Source organism: Ranitomeya imitator, chromosome 1 (assembly GCF_032444005.1).
Source record: "Ranitomeya imitator isolate aRanImi1 chromosome 1, aRanImi1.pri, whole genome shotgun sequence".
Lineage (NCBI taxonomy): Eukaryota > Metazoa > Chordata > Amphibia > Anura > Dendrobatidae > Ranitomeya > Ranitomeya imitator.
In genome coordinates, this window is record NC_091282.1 from 823951243 (window position 1) to 823976691 (window position 25449).

The following is a 25449-nucleotide window of genomic DNA, read 5'->3' on the forward strand; positions in this document are numbered from 1 at the left end:
AATTGGGGCTAGGGTCACACTAGAGAGGAATACGGGTGTATGAGAGGCGCAAAAAAACACATTGCACACTGACCAATGTTTCTCTATGGCGCAGCTCCTATCTGGCGTATATTTCTCGGCCATATTTTACGGGCTGAGAAAATTGCAGCATGCTGCGTTTGTCAGCGTATTGCGCAAAAAATCCACAAATGAAAGTCTATGGGGGCGAGAAAAATACAGATTACACACGGACCAACAGTGTGACTTGCGAGAAATACGCACCGGTGTTCTATAGAAAAGCCGGTAATTCAGTGCGGTGTACAGTGAAATCACACATTGACAGGTTAGAATAGAATAGATAAAATAAATGTCTACACATAGTATACATAGATATACAGTATATATATCTATATATATATATATATATATAGATATATATATATATATATATATATAGATATATATATATATATATGTACAGTATATGTCAGTGAGACACATGTATACATATATTTACATTTAATGCAGAGCTAGATAGCAGAAAAGCTGGTAATTCAATTGCCGTCTTTTGCTATCTCCTTATCAAACCCGACAGGATATGAGAAATGGTTTACATACAGTAAACCATTTCATATCCCTTATATTCTTACGGATGCCATATGGATGACACACGGATAATTTTTTCAGAAAAAATCGCATCCACGCATTGAATAAGTATCAATGTTCAGGAACTTTTCTGCGTATCTCGGCCGTAAAAAGCGGACCGTATTTTCCTACGCTATGTGTGACCCCGGCCTAAGACTCCACAAATGTGTGGAAGAAAGTGCTATGGTCAAATAAGACCAAAATTCAACTTTATGTAAACCAAGATAAATGCTATGCTTTGGGCCAAACCAACACAGCTCATGTCTCCTGTGTGGATCTTTTTCAGCAGCAGGGACAAGGAAAATGGTGCTAGTTGAGGAGAAGATGGATATTAGATGTACGAAATAGAGGGATATTCTTATGCAAAACCTGTTGCAGTGTGTCAGTGATTTGAGACTAGGATGAAGGTTCACCTTCCAACAAGTCAATGACCCAAAGCATACTGCTAAAGCAACACTCAAGTGGTTTAGGGGGAAATGTATAAATGTTTTGGAGTGGTCAAGTCAAAACTCAAACCTTAATCCAAATGAGAACCTGTGCTTAGACTTGAAGATTGCTGTTCACTAGAGGAAACCATCTAACTTGAACTTGCTAGAGCAGTTTTGCCTTGAGGAAAAATCCCAGTGGTAAGATGTGTGTGAAGGAAAAGAGAAGAGAGTGCTCCTCAATGAGGTGAAACAATTTTGCAATGGTGATTGGTGAGTCATTTCACTCACCTGAACTTGTGCAGTGTCAGGCACAGCACTGATGATTGCATGGAAAAGCTTTATGATGGCTGCAGCTACCTCCTCTGAATCTCAGAGAATGAGGATGCAGACAAAATGGTAGAAAATAAAAATAAAAAGGAGGTTTTCTTTGGATTAATATCGCTGCCAGAAACAGAGAGAAATAAACATATGAATAACATCTTTATTCAAGCTTCGCATTACGGAGCTGATCCTGCTCTTTCCTCAGGCTCATACAATACAGATAATAATAATAATAATAATTTTTATTTATATAGCGCCAACATATTCCGCAGCGCTTTACAAATTATAGAGGGGACTTGTACAGACAATAGACATTACAGCATAACAGAAATACAGTTCAAAACAGATACCAGGAGGAATGAGGGCCCTGCTCGCAAGCTTACAAACTATGAGGAAAAGGGGAGACACGAGAGGTGGATGGTAACAATTGCTTTAGTTATTCGGACCGGCCATAGTGTAAGGCTCGGGTGTTCATGTAAAGCTGCATGAACCAGTTAACTGCCTAATTATGTAGCAGTGGGCTATTAACTGCATAAAGTGAATGAGAACATGATGCGAGGAACCTGATAGTTTTTTTTTTTTTTTTATAAATAGGCCACACAGGGATCGTTAGGTTAATGCGTTGAGGCGGTAGGCCAGTCTGAACAAATGAGTTTTTAGGGTACGCTTAAAACTGTGGGGATTGGGGATTAATCGTATTAACCTAGGTAGTGCATTCCAAAGAATCGGCGCAGCATGTGTAAAGTCTTGGAGACGGGAGTGGGAGGTTCTGATTATTGAGGATGCTAACCTGAGGTCATTAGCGGAGCGGAGGGCACGGGTAGGGTGGTAGACTGATACCAGGGAGGAGATGTAGGGTGGTGCTGAGCCATGGAGTGCTTTGTGGATGAGGGTAGTAGTTTTGTACTGGATTCTGGAGTGGATGGGTAGCCAGTGTAATGACTGGCACAAGGTAGAGGCATCGGTGTAACGGTTGGTGAGGAATATGATCCTGGCAGCAGCATTCAGGACAGATTGGAGCGGGGAAAGTTTGGTAAGAGGGAGGCCGATTAGTAGAGAGTTACAATAGTCCAGACGAGAATGAATAAGTGAAACAGTAAGAGTTTTTGCAGAGTCGAAAGTAAGAAAAGGGCGAATTCTAGAAATGTTTTTGAGATGCAGGTAAGAAGAGCGAGCCAGTGATCGGATGTAGGGGGTGAATGAAAGGTCAGAATCAAGGATGACCCCAAGACAGCGGGCATGTTGCTTTGGAGTAATGGTGGAACCGCACACGGAGATGGCAATGTCAGGCAAAGGTAGGTTAGTAGAGGGAGAGAACACGAGGAGTTTAGTTTTTGACAGGTTAAGTTTCAGATAGAGGGAGGACATGATGTTAGAGGCAGCGGATAGTGAAGGCTAGCTGATATACCCTCCCCAATGACTTCAGAAATCACTTCAGGGCAGAATGGTGGCTAAGTGGTTAGCACAGCAGCCTTGCAGCGCTGGAGTCCTGGGTTCAAATCCCACAAAGTATAACATTTGCAAGGAGTTTGTATGTTCTCTCCGTGTTTGCGTGGGTTTCCTCTCGGTACTCTGGTTACCTCTCGTATTCCAAAGACATACTGTTACGGAATTTAAATTGTTAACCCCCAGTGGGATCTGCGATGATAATGTATGTTAAGCACTGTGGAATATGATAGCGCTATATAAAAGCATAATAAATAAATCAGGATTAATTAGCATACAACAACATGTACTATGAATTTTAAGAGCAGAAGGATAGAAAGGATTAACAATACCAATGTTAAACTCATGCTTAATACAGCCCATTCATATTAAAAAAAATACTGTATATAACAATCAGAGAAGAAAAATACTAATACAATAATAGTTGCAGTAATTAAAAAAGATCACCCACAGGAAATTCATAATCACCTCTCACTGAATAGTATTTTCTATACATTCATTGAGGCCCTCAAGTGTTAAAGTAGACAATTTAAATATCCAATATGATTCCCTGTTGACATGACTCTGGAATCTATTGGATATATTATCTGCTGTTTGGTCAAGAATATTAAGTCTCAGGCAACCACGGTCTTTTTTGTGTTCCAGTAAGAAATGCTTTGACAAAATAAGTTTAATAATGCCTTTGCATAGCGTATATTGTATCCGTGACCATTCTTTGTCTTGTGAACTGCTTTTGTTGTCACGTTTGTCCCGGGCACTGAGGAAAAAATGGATTGTCGCACAGAGCCCAAAAGGATTCTGCCACATCTGAACCCCCAAAAAGCAATAAAACACAAGAATTGATTCAATGCACTCCAAAAATGTCAGTCAGGTCATAGGAGATCACCATGAGACACTGAGCAGCTCAAGCACACGCTTTAGTGTCTCTGCTGGACGGCAGGCTGTGTAGTCACTTCATGTAACACTGCAGCTTGCCATCTAGATGTAGCAGAGCTAAATCCATCGTGGAACAAATGGTTTATTATCCTATCTGTGGATAGGTGAGGAAAATTGTTGTTTATTATTCTAATTCTGTTACAGGGGACATTGGCTTCTGTGGACTATGCGATGGTGTGAATATGGTTTAATTTAGGTTCATTAAAAGAGTTTGTGTCATTCTTTAATTAAAGGACTTAAAGAATGACACAAACTAACAAAAGAAAGGACTTTATTCTGGGTGTGTGTGTTTTTTATACAATATCACTATGGGGTTAGCAATAGGGGCGTCTTACAGACGCCTCTACATTACTAGACTCTGGGCTTGATGTTATCTGACAATACTAAGGTGACATCAATCCCCCAACTATCACCTCACTTGCCACAGCACTAGGGCAAGTAAGAAGAGGTGCATCTAATAGATGTGCCTTTTCTGGGGTGGCCGCGGGCTGCCTTTTTTAGGCTGGAATGCCCCTTTCCAGCCTGAGAGTACTAGCCCCCAGCTGTCTGCTTTAGTTTGTCTAGTTGTATAAAATGGTGGGGTCGCCATGACAATTTTTTAAAACTATTTATTTCAATAATTTAAAAAAACAAAAAACGCGTGGGACCTCTCTATTCTTAATCACTAACCTTGCTAAAGCTGACAGCTGAAGGTTGTAGCTTGCCTGGCTGGTTATCAAAAATACAGGGGAACCCACATCAATTTTTTTATTATTATTATTTATTTATAGCGTAGGCTCTGGCTAATAAATATTCACTCATCAGCCGCTGCCTGCTCTCGCTGTTAACAGTTGAATACAACTCTCAACATTCTCACAGGGGACAGTGATGTGAGCTGTCTCAGCAACCGCTGCTGGGGAACAGTATGAACAGTAGTGCTGATTCCCAGGCACCAGTACATGTGATACTGATGCGGCACACGGTTGCTACAAGTATTAAATACACGGACACTGTGTATTGCCTAGTTTTTAACACTAAGGTTCGGATACAGTTTTAAAGAAGGCTACTACTTGCGATATAATACAATTTTATTTTAAAGCTCTAAATTAAAGGAATAGTATGACTGCACACGCTTTTGTATATATTAACATACAAAGGTTAGATACATATAAAGATTATATACATATACTCACATCATCACCAATGAGATTTTAAACATCATTCATCTGGAATATCAGAGAAGCAACACCAAGGCAGAGAAAACAACACTGCATGGGCGTCCCCACTTATGCAGGTATCACAACACTATATTAGTAAAGGTACCAAACTTTATGCTTCCGTTTTAGTCATGTCTGTCTGGCCTTATATAGTGATTTACACTGTGTAACTCTGATTTCAGCTTCGCCCCCTAGTGGCCAGCTTTCGGGATAAGATGAATCAGAGATACCAGGCAAACATCAGACAATGGATAATGAACACCAGAATGTAAAAACTCCCAAAGACTCACATCAGTCCACAACAGACAGAGGTTAAATAAACTTCCATGTTTTCCAATAACAATCTTACCTTGCGCAGGCGTGTACTATGGAGGACAGAGAATGAACTTCAATCCAATATTGCAGCCAGCATGCAGCCAGCGGGTAAGGGAAGGGTGAATCAAACACCCGAAAACCCCGCCCCTATGGCTGAAGATTGTTCCCTCCAAATTCAGGTGACAGAGTCCCTTTAAGTTACAGCTGAAACAGTACTTAGAATATCTTGGCATTCTCGACAAAGTCCTAATTGAAAAAATGAATAAGGCAGCTAGTTTGGAGTCAGAGAGCGAACTGAAGTTAAAGAAGGGCTCTGCTCATAAATTCACCAAAATGAGTCAGCTGAAGTTGGAGACTCCCGGTTGCTAGTCCGAAGATCATTATGAAGACCCTTCACTACTACCGCCAAGAGAGAACCTTAAGCCATCAACAAAAGGGAGGATAGCCAGAGATGACTGGGACGAAGTAATAGGAGAACTGCAAGCTAAGTTGATGGAGGTGAAAGAGTTGAATCCTTCCAGGCCAAAATCTGTGTCTCTTAGACCCAGGAATGGGTACCAAAACAGTAGATGCCATCATCAGTCTCACTATTCCAGTCACCTACACGCTGGAGCACACTTTGAATAGTCTGCTGGATAATGTGGTGGTCCCATAAGAAGATGGGGTAGCAGAGGAGGATGTAAAAGGGATAACAATATCTTTAAGTTCTGTACTGTCGTCGCACAGGCGGGTGCCAAGAGAGGGTGGATTACAGTGATCGAGGGAAGCTCATAGTTCAAGACAAACTGTTAGTGAAGCAATTGGCACACAACAGTCAGGAGATGAAGAGGATAATGATCATGGAAGCGCCTGACATATGTGGGCCTTCTTGCTGCACTATCTACAACACGATGAACGTATTCTTAGAGTTAGAAATAGTGCTCCACCTCCCCCGGAAAGGGATGCGTGCATGCTGGAGTTTCAAAAAATGCTTGTAGACAATCTTAAGAGTGGTTTTCCCCAAGACAGCAGTGAGGCACACAGTATGCATCGTAGTATAGACTTCCAAACCCGGGAACATTGAAACATTAGCAGCGTAAGTGGCAGAGGCAATTTATGTGAGTCGTTTCAGACATTTTTTTGACCAGCCCGTGCACCAGCAGAACAAGGGAATACAGCGAAAAAATGGAGTATACAAATCCCAAAGATCATAATAGTACAAAAAAGACTTTACTTTTACAAAAATACATATCAATCAATAGTAAATGTTAGCACCCATACAGTTAGAAAATACGGAAGGAAACTGAAGGTAAGCTGGCTCAGATGGGAAGAGCAAAGTACATCCAGGGCAAGCACACTAACAACAATTATGCTATTCCAAGTTAAACCCACGTGGCAAGGATAGTTTCAATATAGTATAGGGGTGCCAAAGGCAGTACCCCACAAAAAACACTCCTTAGTAAATTGGTTATCTATACATGCTTACCCATAATGTGACCGGATGGCTCTCCCACATGCCCCAGTGGCCCCCTGACGTGCGTTTCATGGTCAACCTTTTTCAGCAGAACAAAGTACAAGTCTGACACGTTGTGAATGACTGGAGAGAATGATGCAAGAGTATTTTGAGCTCAATATCAATGCCATCAGGAAGATTTGGACCCTTTTGCATTTTGGTCTTGAAAAATTAAAGAGTGGCCTCAGTTCACATGCCATGACTTGGATGTTTTGCCATGTCCAACAGCTAGCGTTCTCTCAAAACCTGTCTTCAGCATTGCTGGTGGTGTTCTGCTTAGCGCATCTGGCTGTTCCCTGAAAGTGTAGACCCCCTAGCTTTCATAAAGATAAACATCAAGATGTACAAGTCATGGATCTCCAATGACTTTTGCACCCCAGTCACAGACTGGGCAGACTAGGTGATGGTGTTGTTTTCTGTGTGCTGCATTAATCTTGCATTATTGCAGTCTGTTACACCTTTGTCGTGACTTCCGTTCCAGCTGTTTCTACTGCTGCTGGTGTTACAAATTTTTTTTGAAATGTGGAGACTACAAAGTGAGTGTCCATCTGTTGGCTTGCCTGTAGTGGAATGGGTGTCAAAGTCTCATTATACTATTTCTTTTCAGTTGGACTCAGTCAACTACCTGTGTTACTATCTTTAAATGTTTCTAACAATAGTAGTCTATGAGGCTGATATTTGTGGAACCTGAGTGTGCCTGTGCAGAAAAACAGTTTGAGCTGTTCCATGAGGTATCAGGGATGCCAGCACAGCAGGCTTAGACCAGTTCCTCACCCGCATCTTCTTAATGTAAACTTAAATTCAAAGCTCTAAATGCTACCCTACACCCTGATACCTTATGCATGGCCATGGCTGACTACTGCTCTGCCATTATCAAATTTCTACTGATTTTTTGATTGCTTTGTTTAACCACTTCCTGACATCAGACGTAATAATCTGCCCATGTGCCCTGGGCCTATTTGACTAGGAACGTATTATTATCATTACGTCACCACGATCGCCAGGTGTAAGCTGATTCTGACAGGTGACACCAGGGACTAAGTGCCTGTTGCAGTCCCATAACGATCCCAGCACTTTAACCCCTGAAATACAGTGATCAAACATGATCGCATCATTCCGGTAGCTGGAAGAGGGATGAGAGCCCCTCTACCTTTGGATCAGAGACTCCATAGTGTGACATGGATCCCGATCACTGCGATGGTGACCCGATGTCATCATGACAACATTCGGGTCACCAGAGCTAGGAAACTTGCTGATCATTCCCAGTGCATGATGAGCAAGTTTGTCTGTCAGTGCAGAGATGACAGTTTCTACAGCATGGGGATGCTGTTGCAACCCCATGCTGTAGAAGCAATCAGCAATCAGCCTGCAAAAAATGTTAGTCCCATAGTGGAACAAAGAAAAAAGTTAGAAAAAGGTAAAAAATATTTTTTAAATAATTGTAAATATATATATATATATATATATATAAATCAAAAATAATAATAAAAAAACAAAATATAATGTATCTCTAAATAAATATTTGAATGAAAAAATCTAAACAATAAAAGTACACATATTTGGTATTGCCGCGTCCGCAATGACCAAACCTCTAAAGTTGTTAACTCTTTTAGTGATCACCATAAAAAGAAATAAAAACTAAGACTAATACAATGCTTTATCATCATACTGCTGAACAAAAATTGGAATAAGATGCAAACAATAACAGATACGAATAAACATGGTACCACGGAAAACATCATCTTGTTTTGCAAAAAACAAGCTTCCATACAGCTCCATCAGCAGAAAAATAAAAAAGTTATAGCTCTCAGAATAAAGCGATGGAAAATAATTATTTTTTCCATAAAAAAGTCTTTAATGTATTATAGCGACAAAACATAAAAATATGATATAAATGAGGTGTCGCTGTAATCGTACTTACCTGAAGAATAGAACTGCCTTATCAATGTTACCAAACATGGAACGACATAACCCCCCCACAAAAAGAAATTCCTGAATTGCTGTTTTTTTGTTCATTCTGCCTCCCTAAAATTGGAATAGAAAGCAATAAAAAAAGTCAAATGCCTGAAAATGGTACCAACAAAAACGTCAACTCGTCCTGCAAAAAAAACAAGACATCACTTGACTCTGTGGGCCAAAATATGGAAAAATTATAGCTCTCAAAATGTGGTGACAGTTGCCAAACAAAATCCCGGTATAAATCTGATATCGCTGTAATCGCACCGACCCGAAGAATAAAGTCACCTAATCAATTAAACCGCACAAGGAATGGTGTAAATAATAAAAAAAAACAATTCTTCACATGCTGTGGATTTTTTTATTCTGCCTCCCAAAAATCGCAGAAAGGCTCGGCTAACATTTATCCTTCGCTCTGCGCTGAACGCTTACGCCGGGGTATCTGTGTAAATCTCTGAAATACGAGAATCAGATGGAACCCCCAGCAGAAGATTCCCTATAATAAGGCAGATGGAGGCGGTGTGGACCCTGCATGACCTGTGATCCAGTAGAGTGCCCCAGTCAAAGCCTAGGGGTACTTGGTACCTGGTCCAGTCGTCATTAAAGGGGTGGTCATGGTGGCAGCGACCCGGTCCATGGCACTTGGAGTCTACATTAACCCCTTAATCCCATATGACGTACTATCCGGTCAAGGTGACCTGGGACTTAATTCCCAGTGACGGGATAGTACATCATACGCGATCGGCCACGCTCACGGGGGGAGCGCGGCCGATCGCGGCCGGGTGTCAGCTGACTATCGCAGCTGACATCTGGCACTATGTGGCAGGAGCAGTCATGGACCGCTCCCGGCCCATTAACCCCTTCATGACCTTGGGATTTTTCGTTTTTCCGTGTTCGTTTTTCACTCCTCTCCTTCCCAGAGCCATAACTTTTTTATTTTTCCGTCAATTTGGCCATGTGAGGGCTTATTTTTTGCGGGACGAGTTGTACATTTGAACGACATCATTGGTTTTAGCATGTTGTGTACTAGAAAACGGGAAAAAAATTCCAAGTGCGGTGAAATTGCAAAAAAAGTTTTTTGTTTGGCTTTTTTGCTAGGTTCACTAAATGCTAAAACTGACCTGCCATTATGATTCTCCAGGTCAGTACGAGTTCATAGACACCTAAAATGACTAGGTTATTCTTTACCTAAGTGGTGAAAAAAAAATTCCAAACTTTGCTAAAAAAAAAAAAATTGCGCCATATTCTGATACCCGTAGCGTCTCCATTTTTCATGATCTGGGGTCGGTTGAGGGCTTATTTTTTGCATGCCGAGATGACGTTTTTAATGATAGCATTTTGGTGCAGATACGTTCTTTTGATCGCCCGTTATTGCATTTTAATGCAATGTCGCGGCGACCAAAAAAACGTAATTCTGGCATTTCGAATTTTTTTCTCGCTACCCTGTTTAGCGATCAGGTTAATGCTTTTTTTAGTTGATAGATCGGGCGATTCTGAGCGCAGCGATACCAAATATGTGTAGATTTTATATTTTTTTTATTGATTTATTTTGATTGGGGCAAAAGGGGGGTGATTTAAACTTTTATATTTTTTTTATTTTTTTCACATTTTTTTTTACTTTTGCCATGCTTCAATAGCCTCCGAGGGAGGCTAGAAGCAGGAACAGCACGATCGCCTTTGCTACATAGCAGCGATCTGCTGTTCGCTGCTATGTAACTGAAAATAAGGTGTGCTGTGAGCGCCGACCACAGGGTGGCGCTCACAGCTACCGGCGATCAGTAACTATAGAGGTCTCAAGGACCTCTATGGTTACAATTCTGAAGCATCGCCGACCCGCGATCATGTGACGGGGTCAGTGATGACGTAATTTCCGGCAGCCCGGCCGGAAGCGGTAGTTAAATGCCGCTGTCTGCGTTTGACAGCGGCATTTAACTAGTTAATAGGCACGGGCTGTTAGGGCTAGCGGAACGCACCAAATAATAAGACAGATAGAGTATGGTGCGTTCGCAGCCCGGGGTCCACCGTGCAGAGATGGAACCTGCTGCCAAGTAATGACGGACTATATGGCGGTACAAAGTGAATACACACACGGGTTAACCTCACCCTGTGTGAAGGAAGCGTACCCTGTTGCGTCACAGGACCGCGGTACTGCACCAAAAGCGCAAGCAAGGAGTCTTAGAACTCAATCCCAAGACACAGGATTTGAGTGCATAGAGACCTCATGCGCTCTACACCGCAACTGTGGTGTCAGAGTGACTGAAATAATTATAACAAAGAAGCACGAGAGTGCATGCGGTGCCGCACTGGCGAACGCCACTAACCACCCAGGCTTGGGTCAGGAAAGCGCTGTGAAAGCGCACGGCGCCGCACTGGCGGTCACAGCAATTAGAGGCTGTAATGTGTGTAACGTGCTGATGGTTAAGTCGGGCGCTAGGTAGCAATCATCCACCTTCCGCGAGCAGTCATACAGTAGGGAGGGGATTTTAAAGAGTGACTTTCATCCATCGACATACATCCATCAACACACACACATTATCAAGACTATACTAGCGCATGGCCGTGCGGTCATGCGCAGCTTATATAGTTGCAGCACGTTCAGGACCTTCCAATAAAGGACCAATGGGAAGCTGCTACCAAAGTTTTGCCCTTTCAGGACCTTCCTGGAGGACCAATGGGATGTGCTGCAGTACCTGAGCATGTGACCCTCGATCTCCAATTGGAGATCTTGCCCTGGGCATGCTCAGAAAGAGAAAAGCAGGACTTAGCCCCAAAAGCATCTGCTCTCCGCTGCCCAACACTGACTTCAATGGCAGAAGCAGGAAAAGCAGCAGTAACTCTTTGTACAGAGTGAGACTGAGCAAGACGCTGGGACCAACGTCTCTGCTGAGCAGACTCCACTGCGGCTGGAGAAGAATGGGAGACCGCAGCGGAGATGGCTCGAGATTCCCCTTGTGCAGAAGCGGGAACTCGACACCTAACATTACCCCCCCTCCTAGGACCCCCCCCCTCCTTGGGCCTCGCTACGCTCGAAGGCAGCAATGAGCTGTGGGGCCCAAATGTTTTCAGCAGGCTCCCAGGACCTGTTCTCTGGGCCATAACGCTTCCAATCCACCAAATAGAACTTTTTGCCACGTACCACCTTGCACCCCAAAATAGCGTTCACCTCGTAATCGTCCGTAGACGAACCCGATGTCCTGGCAGATGACTCGGAAAACCGGGACATGTATACGGGTTTCAAGAGGGACACATGAAAGGTGTCGGTGATACCCAAGTGTGGAGGAAGGGCCAGACGGTAGACCACAGGGTTAACCTGTTCAAGGACCTTGAAGGGACCCAAGTAGCGAGGTGTAAACTTAGTGGACTCAACACGCAGCCTGATGTTACGGGCGGAGAGCCACAATAAGTCGCCAGGAGCAAAGGTCGGAGCGGGGCGCCGATGAGCATCGGCGGACGACCTCATTCTCTCCTTGGAGGCCCGAATGGCATCCTGAGTGCGGTCCCAAATGTCCCGTGCCTCCACAGCCCAGTCTGCCACCCTGGAGTCAGCAGAAGACACAGGCATGGGCACAGGAACACGCGGATGCTGGCCGTAATTTAGGAGGAATGGAGTCTGACCGGTGGAGTCGGCTACGGCGTTGTTAAGCGCAAACTCTGCCCACGGTAGCAAGGATGCCCAGTCATCCTGCCTGGCAGAAACAAAATGTCGTAAATATGTGACCAAGGTCTGGTTGGCCCTCTCTACCAACCCATTCGTTTAGGGATGATATGCCGAAGAGAGATTCAACTCAATACTGAGTAGACAACAAAGCTCTCTCCAGAGTCGAGACGCAAACTGGGGACCCCGGTCACTAACAATTTTGTCTGGCATACCGTGTAGGCGAAAGATATGTTTGATGAACAAGACAGCCAACGCCCGTGCAGAAGGTAGCCGTGGAAGAGGTACTAAGTGCACCATTTTGGAAAAATGGTCGGTGATCACCCAGATAATGGTGCAGTTACGAGACTTGGGTAAGCCCACCACAAAGTCCATCCCGACCATCTCCCAGGGCCTGTCCGCCACTGGCAGAGGGTAAAGCAAACCAGCTGGCCGTTGCCGAGGGGACTTGTTCTTGGCGCAAGAGACACACGCCCGAACATATTCTGCGACATCACAAGCCATATGCGGCCACCAGTATGTCCTCGCCAGTAACTCAGATGTCCTTTTGGAACCAAAATGTCCACCCACCCTGGACGAGTGTGCCCAAGAGAGAACGTCCGGCAGCAAACTGGATGGTACAAAAGTCTTGCCCGGAGGCACAGACTCTAGCGAAACCGGGGCCACAGTTCTCAAGCTCTCGGTGGGGACAATAAGCCGAGGCTCCTCTTCCTCCTCCGCAGATGACACAACGGAGCGAGAGAGAGCGTCGGCCCGAATGTTCTTCTCCCCAGAAAGAAAATGGAGGGTGAAATGAAACCGGGAGAAGAATAAGGACCATCTGGCCTGGCGAGAATTCAACTGCTGGGCTGTCTGCAGGTACACCAAATTTTTATGGTCTGTGAAGACTTGGAAGGGAAAACGAGCTCCCTCCAAGAGATGTCTCCACTCCGAGAAAGCCAACTTCATGGCTAGCAACTCCCTGTCCCCGATGGAATAATTCCTCTCTGCTGGTGAGAAGGTCTTAGAAAAGAAGAAGCAAGGATGCTTCCGACCTTGAGCATCCTTTTGGAAAAGGACTGCTCCAGCACCAACAGAAGAGGCATCCACCTCCATGATAAATGGCTTATCAACATCGGGGCGATGTAGGATGGGATCGCTAGCGAAGTGTGACTTTATGGAGTTAAAGGCCTTGCAGACCTCCTCAGACCACAATTTGGGATTTGCCCCCTTCTTGGTGAGGGAAACCAAGGGAGCTACCAAAGTTGAGAAGTGCGGAATGAACTGGCGATAATAATTAATGAACCCCATAAAGCGCTGCACCGCTTTAAGAGAGTGGGGTTCCTGCCAGTCCATCACGGCCTGTAGTTTGGCAGGATCCATAGCCAATCCCTGGGCAGAGATGATATAGCCTAGGAAAGGTAAGGACTCCTGCTCGAACATACACTTCTCCAACTTTGCATAGAGGGAGTTTGCCCGTAGGAGGTCGAAGACTTTGCAAACATCTCTCCGGTGGGAGTCAATATCTGGAGAGTAGATGAGAATATCATCCAGATAGACTACGACCGAGGTGGAAAGCATATCCCGGAAGATGTCGTTCACAAAGTCTTGGAAAACAGCTGGGGCATTACAGAGCCCGAAGGGCATCACCAGATATTCATAGTGCCCATCCCTGGTGTTAAAAGCCGTCTTCCATTCGTCCCCCTCACGGATGCGAATCAGGTTGTAAGCACCCCGCAGATCTAATTTAGTAAATACCCTTGCTCCCCGAAGCCTATCAAAGAGCTCAGATATCAAGGGCAAAGGATACTTATTCTTAACGGTGATGGCGTTAAGACCCCTGTAGTCTATGCATGGACGCAATTCCCCATTCTTCTTCTGCACGAAGAAGAACCCTGCCCCAGCAGGTGACACTGACTTCCTAATGAATCCCCTTGTCAGATTTTCCTGGATGTACTGTGACATTGCCTCCGTCTCCGGGAGAGATAACGGATAGACTCGACCCCGGGGAGGCTCACACCAGGCAAGAGATCAATAGGACAGTCATAAGGGCGATGGGGCGGAAGGGTCTCCGCCGCCTTTTTGGAGAACACGTCTGCATAAGACCAATACTGCTTGGGGAGAGAGGATAGATCTGCGGGTACCTCTGTAGTAGCAACCTGAACGCACTCCCTCTGACACCTACCCCCACAAGATTCGCCCCATCCCAGAATTCTGCCTGAGGACCACTCGATATGAGGAGTGTGGTACCGTAGCCAAGGTATTCCCAACAGGACCTCATCAATTCCCTCAGGAATGACGAGCAGAGATATAATCTCCTGATGAGATGGCGACATGGACAGAGTAAAAGGGATGGTCTGGTGTGTTATCTGTGAGGGCAGTGTCGACCCATTCACCACTCGTACCATTACTGGTTGAGCTAGCATAACCAGGGGTATTGCATGACGTTGGGCGAAGGCAGAAGACATAAAATTGCCCTCCGCCCCAGAATCCACGCAGAGCTTTACCGAGTGGGAGAATGAGCCTATAATAATTGTCCCCTTAAAGGACAATTTAGAGGCAAACGTCGCCGTGTCTAGTGTACCTCCACCTACTACCACTAGATGCTGACGTTTCCTCGACCGCTGAGGACATCTGGTGGCTAGATGTCCTGACTGCTGGCAAACATGACAGACCTTGAGTGCACAAGCGGTCCGGGACTTAGATCCCGCTTGTGACACTTCCATGGCCTCATGTGACTCAGGGACCAGGACTGGAGATTCCAGAGGTTTGGCGAAGGTGGGAGCCAGCCGAAACCTCTGCCTACACTGGGCTCGCTCTAACCTCCGCTCGTTAAAACGGAGGTCAATTCGAGTGGAGACAGTTATTAACTCCTCCAGTGTGGCAGGAATCTCCCTAGTGGCCAGAGCGTCCTTAACGTGATCAGTCAGGCCCCTCCAATATATGGGGATAAGGGCTTTATCCGACCAGTCCAGCTCAGAAGCTAAAGTGTGGAATTGGACGGCAAAATGACTGACCAAAGACTCACCCTGAGTTAATGCCAGCAGTTGGAGCGCAGTATCATGGGTGACTTGAGGTCCTAAAAAGACCTGTTTCAGAGTGCTCAGGAACAGCGGAGCACTCTGCACCACATGATCGCCACGCTCCCACAGCGGCGCAGCCCATTCCAACGCCCTGTCCGACAAGAGAGACACTGTAAATCCCACCTTAGCCCGCTCTGTGGGAAAACGTGCAGCCAGGAGCTCGAGGTGAATAGAGCACTGACTCACGAATCCCTACAAAATTTGCTATCACCAGAAAATTTTTCTGGCAGCGGGAGGCGAGATAATGTCGGAACAGGGGTGGCAATGGACAAGGTTGCTGCAGCCACGCTAGCAGCCTGCACAGCAACTGCGGTAACATCCACAGCTGAGGTTGAGCTCCCGAGAGCCGCCAACCTACCCTCCAGCTGCTGGATATACCGCAAGGATTGCTGTTTGTCCGTCATTACTAGCCAGACCCTGGCGCTAGTATAATGTTAGGGCTAGCGGAACGCACCAAATAATAAGACAGATAGAGTATGGTGCGTTCGCAGCCCGGGGTCCACCGTGCAGAGATGGAACCTGCTGCCAAGTAATGACGGACTATATGGCGGTACAAAGTGAATACACACACGGGTTAACCTCACCCTGTGTGAAGGAAGCGTACCCTGTTGCGTCACAGGACCGCGGTACTGCACCAAAAGCGCAAGCAAGGAGTCTTAGAACTCAATCCCAAGACACAGGATTTGAGTGCATAGAGACCTCATGCGCTCTACACCGCAACTGTGGTGTCAGAGCGACTGCAATAATTATAACAAAGAAGCACGAGAGTGCATGCGGTGCCGCACTGGCGAACGCCACTAACCATCCAGGCTTGGGTCAGGAAAGCGCTGTGAAAGCGCACGGCGCCGCACTGGCGGTCACAGCAATTAGAGGCTGTAATGTGTGTAACGTGCTGATGGTTAAGTCGGGCGCTAGGTAGCAATCATCCACCTTCCGCGAGCAGTCATACAGTAGGGAGGGGATTTTAAAGAGCGACTTTCATCCATCGACATACATCCATCAACACACACACATTATCAAGACTATACTAGCGCATGGCCGTGCGGTCATGCGCAGCTTATATAGTTGCAGCACATTCAGGACCTTCCAATAAAGGACCAATGGGAAGCTGCTACCAAAGTTTTGCCCTTTCAGGACCTTCCTGGAGGACCAATGGGATGTGCTGCAGTACCTGAGCATGTGACCCTCGATCTCCAATTGGAGATCTTGCCCTGGGCATGCTCAGAAAGAGAAAAGCAGGACTTAGCCCCAAAAGCATCTGCTCTCCCCTGCCCAACACTGACTTCAATGGCAGAAGCAGGAAAAGCAGCAGTAACTCTTTGTACAGAGTGAGACTGAGCAAGACGCTGGGACCAACGTCTCTGCTGAGCAGACTCCACTGCGGCTGGAGAAGAATGGGAGACCGCAGCGGAGATGGCTCGAGATTCCCCTTGTGCAGAAGCGGGAACTCGACACCTAACATTACCCCCCCTCCTAGGACCCCCCCTCCTTGGGCCTCGCTACGCTCGAAGGCAGCAATGAGCTGTGGGGCCCGAATGTTTTCAGCAGGCTCCCAGGACCTGTCCTCTGGGCCATAACCCTTCCAATCCACCAAATAGAACTTTTTGCCACATACCACCTTGCGCCCCAAAATAGCGTTCACCTCGTAATCGTCCGTAGACGAACCCGATGTCCCGGCAGATGACTCGGAAAACCGGGACATGTATACGGGTTTCAAGAGGGACACATGAAAGGTGTCGGTGATACCCAAGCGTGGAGGAAGGGCCAGACGGTAGACCACAGGGTTAACCTGTTCAAGGAACTTGAAGGGACCCAAGTAGCGAGGTGCAAACTTAGTGGACTCAACACGCAGCCTGATGTTACGGGCGGAGAGCCACACTAAGTCGCCAGGAGCAAAGGTCGGAGCGGGGCGCCGATGAGCATCGGCGGACGACATCATTCTCTCCTTGGAGGCCCGAATGGCATCCTGAGTGCGGTCCCAAATGTCCCGTGCCTCCACAGCCCAGTCTGCCACCCTGGAGTCAGCAGAATACACAGGCATGGGCACAGGAACATGCGGATGCTGGCCGTAATTTAGGAGGAATGGAGTCTGACCGGTGAAGTCGGCTACGGCATTGTTAAGCGCAAACTCTGCCCACGGTAGCAAGGATGCCCAGTCATCCTGCCTGGCAGAAACAAAATGTCGTAAATATGTGACCAAGGTCTGGTTGGCCCTCTCTACCATCCCATTCGTCTCGGGATGATATGCCGAAGAGAGATTCAACTCAATACTGAGTAGACGACAAAGCTCTCTCCAGAATCGAGACGCAAACTGGGGACCCCGGTCACTAACAATTTTGTCTGGCATACCGTGTAGGCGAAAGATATGTTTGATGAACAAGACAGCCAACGCCCGTGCAGAAGGTAGCCGTGGAAGAGGCACCAAGTGCACCATTTTGGAAAAATGGTCGGTGATCACCCAGATAATGGTGCAGTTACGAGACTTGGGTAAGCCCACCATAAAGTCCATCCCGACCATCTCCCAGGGCCTGTCCGCCACCGGCAGAGGGTAAAGCAAACCAGCTGGCTGTTGCCGAGGGGACTTGTTCTTGGCGCAAGAGACACACGCCCGAACATATTCTGTGACATCACAAGCCATATGCGGCCACCAGTATGTCCTCGCCAGTAACTCAGATGTCCTTTTGGAACCAAAATGTCCACCCACCCTGGACGAGTGTGCCCAAGAGAGAACCTCCGGCAGCAAACTGGATGGTACAAAAGTCTTGCTCGGAGGCACAGACTCTAGCGAAACCGGGGCCACAGTTCTCAAGCTCTCGGTGGGGACAATAAGCCGAGGCTCCTCTTCCTGCTCCGCAGTTGACACAACGGAGCGAGAGAGAGCGTCGGCCCGAATGTTCTTCTCCCCAGAAAGAAAATGGAGGGTGAAATGAAACCGGGAGAAGAATAAGGACCATCTGGCCTGGCGAGAATTCAACCGCTGGGCTGTCTGCAGGTACACCAAATTTTTATGGTCTGTGAAGACTTGGAAGGGAAAACGAGCTCCCTCCAAGAGATGTCTCCACTCCGAGAAAGCCAACTTCATGGCTAGCAACTCCCTGTCCCCGATGGAATAATTCCTCTCTGCTGGTGAGAAGGTCTTAGAAAAGAAGAAGCAAGGATGCTTCCGACCTTGAGCATCCTTTTGGAAGAGGACTGCTCCAGCACCAACAGAAGAGGCATCCACCTCCATGATAAATGGCTTATCAACATCGGGGCGATGTAGGATGGGAGTGCTAGCGAAGTGTGACTTTATGGAGTTAAAGGCCTTGGAGACCCCCTCAGACCACAATTTGGGATTTGCCCCCTTCTTGGTGAGGGCAACCAAGGGAGCTACCAAAGTTGAGAAGTGCGGAATGAACTGGCGATAATAATTAATGAACCCCATAAAGCGCTGCACCGCTTTAAGAGAATGGGGTTCCTGCCAGTCCATCACGGCCTGTAGTTTGGCAGGATCCATAGCCAATCCCTGGGCAGAGATGATATAGCCTAGGAAAGGTAAGGACTCCTGCTCGAACATACACTTCTCCAACTTGGCATAGAGGGAGTTTGCCCGTAGGAGGTCGAAGACTTTGCAAACATCTCTCCGGTGGGAGTCAATATCTGGAGAGTAGATGAGAATATCATCCAGATAGACTACGACCGAGGTGGAAAGCATATCCCGGAAGATGTCGTTCACAAAGTCTTGGAAAACGGCTGGGGCATTACAGAGCCCGAAGGGCATCACCAGATATTCATAGTGCCCATCCCTGGTGTTAAAAGCCGTCTTCCATTCGTCCCCCTCACGGATGCGAATCAGGTTGTAAGCACCCCGCAGATCTAATTTAGTAAATACCCTTGCTCCCCGAAGCCTATCAAAGAGCTCAGATATCAAGGGCAAAGGATACTTATTCTTAACGGTGATGGCGTTAAGACCCCTGTAGTCTATGCATGGACGCAATTCCCCATTCTTCTTCTGCACGAAGAAGAACCCTGCCCCAGCAGGTGACACTGACTTCCTAATGAATCCCCTTGTCAGATTTTCCTGGATGTACTGTGACATTGCCTCCGTCTCCGGGAGAGATAACAGATAGACTCGACCCCGGGGAGGCTCAGCACCAGGCAAGAGATCAATAGGACAGTCATAAGGGCGATGTCAAGACTGTACTAGCGCATGGCCGTGCTGTCATGCGCAGCTTATATAGTTGCAGCACGTTCAGGACCTTCCAATAAAGGACCAATGGGAAGCTGCTACCAAAGTTTTGCCCTTTCAGGACCTTCCTGGAGGACCAATGGGATGTGCTGCAGTACCTGAGCATGTGACCCTCGATCTCCAATTGGAGATCTTGCCCTGGGCATGCTCAGAAAGAGAAAAGCAGGACTTAGCCCCAAAAGCATCTGCTCTCCGCTGCCCAACACTGACTTCAATGGCAGAAGCAGGAAAAGCAGCAGTAACTCTTTGTACAGAGTGAGACTGAGCAAGATGCTGGGACCGACGTCTCTGCTGAGCAGACTCCACTGCGGCTGGAGAAGAATGGGAGACCGCAGCGGAGATGGCTCGAGATTCCCCTTGTGCAGAAGCGGGAACTCGACACCTAACACGGGCAGATCGCGATTCTGCCCGTGCCTATTACGGGCATATGTCAGCTGTTCAAAACAGCTGACATGTCCCGGATTTGATGCGGGCTCACCGCCGGAGCCCGCATCAAAGCAGGGGATCTGACCTCGGACGTACAATCCCGTCCGATGTCAGAAAGGGGTTAACTCCCGGCACACCGCGATCAAACATGATCGCGGTGTGCCTGCGGTATAGAGAAGCATCGCGCAGGGAGGGGGTTACCTGCGGGTTTCCCTGAGATGATCGGTACAAGGCGAAATGCTTACCTTGTACCGAGCATCTCCTCCCTGCAGGCGCAGGATCCAAAATTGCCGTGGAGCTATTTCCGGGTCCAGCAGGGAGTACTTCCGGGACCAGAGCATTCTCTGGTAACTAAGCAGCAGGGCACGCCAGATCGATGATATGACACAGTGCTCTGCAAAGTGTCAGATCAGCGATCTGTCACTATACAGTGATGTCCCCCCTGGGACAAAGTAAAAAAGTAAACAAAATTTTTTTAGATGTGTAAAAAAAAAAATATTGTTCCCATAAATACATTTCTTTATGTAAATAATAAAAAAACAATAAAAGTACACACATTTAGTATCGCCGCGTCCGTAATGACCCGACCTATAAAAGTGTCCCACTAGTTAACCCCTTCAGTGAACACCGTAAAAAAAAAAACGAGGAAAAAAACAACGCTTTATTATCATAGCTCCGAACAAAAAGTGGAATAACATGTGATCAAAAAGACTGAAATAAATAACCATGGTACCACTGAAAACGTCATCTTGTCCCGCAAAAAACAAGCTGCCATACAGCATCATCAGCGAAAAAATAAAAAAGTTACAGTCCTCAGAATAAAGCGATGCAAAAATAATTATTTTTTCTATAAAATAGTTTTTTATCGTATAAAAAGCGCCAAAACATAAAAAAATTATATAAATGAGGGATGGGAACATACTGACCCAAAGAATAAAACTGCTTTATCCATTTTACCAAACGCGGAAAGGTATAAACGCCCCCCCAAAGAAATTCATAAATAGCTGGTTTTTGAACATTCTGCCTCACAAAAATCGGAATAAAAAGCGATCAAAAAATGTCACTTGCCCGAAAATGTTACCAATAAAAACGTCAACTCATCTCGCAAAAAACAAGACCTCACATGACTGTGGACCAAAATATGGAAAAATTATAGGTCTCAAAATGTGGTAACGCAAAAAATATTTTTTGCAATAAAAAGCATCTTTTAGTGTGTGACGGCTGCCAATCATAAAAATCCGCTAGAAAACCCACTATAAAAGAGAATCAAACCCCCCTCATCACCTCCTTATTTAGGGAAACATACAAAAATTAAAAAATGTATTTATTTCCATTTTCCCATTAGGGCTAGGGTTAGGGCTAGGGTTAGGGTTAGGGGTAGGGTTAGAGTTAGGACTAGGGTTAGGGCTGGGGTTAGGGTTGGGGCTAGGGTTGGGGCTAGGGCTAGGTTTAGGGCTAGGGTTAGGGCTAGGGTTAGGGCTAGGGTTAGGGCTGGGGCTAGGGTTAGGGCTAGGGCTAGGGTTAGGGCTAGGGTTAGGGTTAGGGTTTGGGTTTGGGTTGGGGCTAAAGTTAGGGTTGGGGCTAAAGTTAGGGTTAGGGTTGGGGCTAAAGTTAGGGTTGGGGCTAAAGTTAAGGTTAGTGTTACATTTACGGTTGGGATTAAGGGTGTGTCAGGGTTAGGGGTGTGGTTAGGGTTATGGTTGGGATTAGGGTTAGGGGTGTGTTGGGGTTAGGGTTTTAGTTAGAATTGGGGATTTCCACTGTTTAGGCACATCAGGGCTCTCCAAACGTGACATGGCGTCCGATCTCAATTCCAGCCAATTCTGTGTTGAAAAAGTAAAACAGTGGTCCTTCCCTTCCGAGCTCTCCCATGTGCCCAAACAGGGGTTTACTCCAACATATGGGGTATCAGCATACTCAGGACAAATTGGACAACAATCATTGGGTCCAATTTCTCTTGTTACCTTTGGGAAAATAAAAATTTGGGGGTCTAAAAAAACATTTTTGTGGGAAAAAAATTAATTTTTATTTTCACGACTGCATTATAAACTGTAGTGAAACACTTGGGGGTTCAAAGCTGTCAAAACACATCTAGATAAGTTCCTTATGGGGTCTACTTTCCAAAATGGTGTCACTTGTGGGGGGTTTCTACTGTTTAGGTGCATCAGGGGCTCTGCAAATGCAACGTGATGCCTGCAGACCAATCCATCTAAGCCTGCATTCCAAATAGCGTTCCTTCCCTTCCGAGCTCTGCCATGCACCCAAACGGTGGTTCTTCCCCACATATGGGGTATCAGCATACTCAGGACAAATTGGATAACAACTTTTGTGGTCGAATTTCTCCTGTTAAGCTTGAGAAAATACAAAACTGGGGGCTAAAAAATAATTTTTGTGAAAATAAATAATTTTTATTTTCACGGCTCTGCATTATGAACTGTAGTGAAACACTTGGGGGTTTAAAGCTGTCAAAACACAGCTAGATAAGTTCCTTAGGGGTCTAGTTTCCAAAATGGTGTCACTTGTGGGGGGTTTCTACTGTTTAGGTGCATCAGGGGCTCTGCAAATGCATCGTGACCCCTGCCGACCAATCCATCTAAGTCTGCATTCCAAATGGCGCTCCTTCCCTTCCGAGCTCTGCCATGCACACAAATGGTGGTTCTTCCCCACATATGGGGTATCAGCGTACTCAGGACAAATTGGATAACAACTTTTGTGGTTGAATTTCTTGTTAGGGCTAGCAGAACGCACCAAATAATAAGATAGGTGGAATAAGGTGCGTTCGCAGACCGGGGTCCACCGTGCAGAGATGGAACCTGCTGGCAAGTAATGACGGACTATATGGCGGTACAATGTGAATACACACACGGGTTAACTTCACCCTGTGTGAAGGAAGCGAACCCTGTTAAGTCACAGGGCCGCGGCAGCGCACACAAGTGCACAAGCAAGGAGTCTCCGAGCTCAGTCCTAAGACTTGTGTAGGCAACTTGCGGTCGACACCGCAACTGAGGTGTCAGCGTAACCAAAATAATAACTAAAGAATACACGAGAGTGCGTGCGGTGCTGCACTGGCGGATGCCACTAACCACCCAGGCTTGGGTCAGGAAAGCGCTGTGAAAGCGCATGGCGCCGCACTGGCGGACACAGCAACTAGACGCTGTATTGGTGTGTAACGTGCTGTTGGGTAAGTCGGGCGCTAGACAGCAATCATCCACCTTCCGCGAACAGTCATCCAATAGGGAGGGTTTTTTAAAGAGCGACTTTCACTCACAACACACACACGTTTACAAATGTACACTAGCGCATGGCCGTGCGGTCATGCGCAGCTTATATACAATGCCTACAAGTAGTATTCAACCCCCTGCAGATTTAGCAGGTTTAATAAGATGCAAATAAGTTAGAGCCTTTAAACTTCAAACAAGAGCAGGATTTATTAACAGATGCATAAATCTTACAAACCAAAAAGTTTTGTTGCTCAGTTAAATTTTTCTAAATTTTGAACATAAAAGTGTGGGCCAATTATTATTCAAGCCCTATGTTTAATATTTTGTGGAATAACCTTTGTTTGCAATTACAGCTAATAATCATCTTTTATAAGACCTGATCAGGCCGGCACAGGTCTCTGGAGTTATCTTGGCCCACTCCTCCATGCAGATCTTCTCCAAGTTATCTAGGTTCTTTGGGTGTCTCATGTGGACTTTAATCTTGAGCTCCTTCCACAAGTTTTCAATTGGGTTAAGGTCAGGAGACTGACTAGGCCACTGCAACACCTTGATTTTTTGCCTCTTGAACCAGGCCTTGGTTTTCTTGGCTGTTTGCTTTGGGTCGTTGTCTTGTTGGAAGATGAAATGACGACCCATCTTAAGATCCTTGATGGAGGAGCGGAGGTTCTTGGCCAAAATCTCCAGGTAGGCCATGCTATCCATCTTCCCATGGATGCGGACCAGATGGCCAGGCCCCTTGGCTGAGAAAAAGCCCCACAGCATGATGCTGCCACCACCATGCTTGACTGTAGGGATGGTATTCTTGGGGTCGTGTGCAGTGCCATCCAGTCTCCAAACGTCACGTGTGTGGTTGGCACCAAAGATCTCGATCTTGGTCTCATCAGACCAGATAACCTTGAACCAGTCAGTCTCAGAGTCCTCCAAGTGATCATGAGCAAACTGTAGATGAGCCTTGACATGATGCTTTGAAAGTAAAGGTAACTTATGGGCTCATCTGGAACGGAGACCATTGCGGTGGAGTACGTTACTTATGGTATTGACTGAAACCAATGTCCCCACTAGAGTTGAGCGACCTTGACCTTTTTAGAGTCGAGCCGGGTTTCGCGAAACCCGACTATCTCAAAAGTCGGGTCGAGTGAAATCGGCCGATTATGGCGTAAAGTCGGGATCGACCAAAACACGAAACCCAATGCAAGTCAATGGGGCAGCATAGTCGGCAGTGAGTGGGGGCCAGGAAAACACCTAGAGTGCCCATTTTAATGTCAAAACCATCCATTCTTCTTAATGAAGCTTGTCAAGCGTAATTTACCTTATAATAATTGGAAGGCATTTGAAATTGGGGGTCATTTGGCTAAAGTTGTGGTGGGTAGGGCTGGTTCAAGTAATTAGTGGGCCCAGGAAATCTGGACCACGTCACGGCAGTGGAGCAGGGAGAGGTAAGTATTTCAACTTTGCAAGTGCTGTGAACCTGAGCAAGCAGGGGGGGCCCACTCGTTGGCATTGGCACTGGCACAGGGCCCCTCAAAGTACAGCGGTGTGTTTGCACGGCGGGGGCGCCTCCCACCGGCAGCAACACTTTTGCGTACTATGAGAGGCCCTGTGCCAGTGACGTCGCCAACTAGTATTCCTCCCCCCCACCTGATGAAGGAACCTGCACTTTCATCTGCACCTTCCTCTTTGTCCCCGTGTAAGGTGGTATGGTATGCGGGAAGAGCAACCTGACTTTCAGCAGGGTCACAATGTTGTTGTGTAGCGTGCACGGGGAATGTTGCGTTATGGGTCAATGTACCAGCAGACTCATCTATCACTGGCTGGGCAATGGGCAGGATGAGGAGGAAACACAGATATAGGCCCAAAGAATAAAGTTGGCTAAATGCAGTTCAAAATTGGTAACACAGGAATAACCAGGGGGCATTGCAGTGGAGGACAACTGGAATGAGAGGCTGACACAGAGAGTAGGCCCAAATCAGTAAGTAGTCGAAATGCAGTTCAAAATTGGCAACCGTAGTAAACAGGCGGCACAGCTTTGTTCAGTGGAGGAGAACAGCAAGGAGTGGCAGACACCGATAGTAGGCCCCAACCCAACTAGTAGGCAAAATGCAGTCTAACATTAACAACTACTTAACGAGCGCCTGAAAACGGA